The following is an 884-nucleotide window of genomic DNA, read 5'->3' as shown; positions in this document are numbered from 1 at the left end:
CAGCCACTTTCAAATGTATCTTTACTCCTGGAAGCCTTCCTGAAGGCAATGAGCAAGAATGTTACTAGGAGCCAAGGACAACTAGCGAGACTGAACATTGCCACTGAGAAATAATCTTCAGTCCTTGCATTGCCAATGCAACGCCATGATTATTTAGCTGCTCACTGCTTCTTATTTTAAAACAAAAACAAAAACAAAAAAAACCCCCCAAAATCTAAATACCAAAAGTAATGGAACATTGAACACAAATTCCTATATTTTTGAACTATCTTCAGGTTTTATTATTTCCTCCTCTCATCCCCATCTATTTTCTTTTGTAGGTCCTGGAAAGATTGAAGATTGTCTAAGAGGTTTGGGTATAGCCAGGGAGGAGGCTAAGTCAGACTTGATTTCTAAAACCTCTCCTGGCAAAATATTTAGCCCAATTTTATAAAATTTTTAATAAATTAAAAAATATGTGTAGGAATTTGCTCTTTGGGGAAATATAAAATTTCTCTATTTCTGATTAGAAGACAAGGCCTTAATAATATATGCCCTCTTAATCATTTAAACGTACTTCCCATTAATTTGAGGACATGTACCCACCTTTTCAGTCAGGCTGGTCACTGCTCTGTAAAGATCCAGACTATTTCCTGTGTTTTATGTTTCCTGTACTCAAAATGCCATTCCCTACCCATTTTTCCAGAAATTAACTTTAGTCCCATCACTTTCAGAAAGACTTTCCAAGTGACACAGTCTTCTCCTATTGTAGCTTTTAATTTTATTCCATCTTAGAGATTGTATTTGTTTCATGTATATGTTTTACATTCCTTAGCAAACTAAAACATTTTTAAGCTGAAGATCATGATATGTATTAATAAACCACAGTATCAGATGTACTCACA

Source organism: Galeopterus variegatus, unplaced genomic scaffold, assembly GCF_000696425.1.
Source record: "Galeopterus variegatus unplaced genomic scaffold, G_variegatus-3.0.2 Scaffold7639, whole genome shotgun sequence".
NCBI classification, from domain to species: domain Eukaryota; kingdom Metazoa; phylum Chordata; class Mammalia; order Dermoptera; family Cynocephalidae; genus Galeopterus; species Galeopterus variegatus.
Note: the sequence above shows the minus strand (reverse complement) of the source record.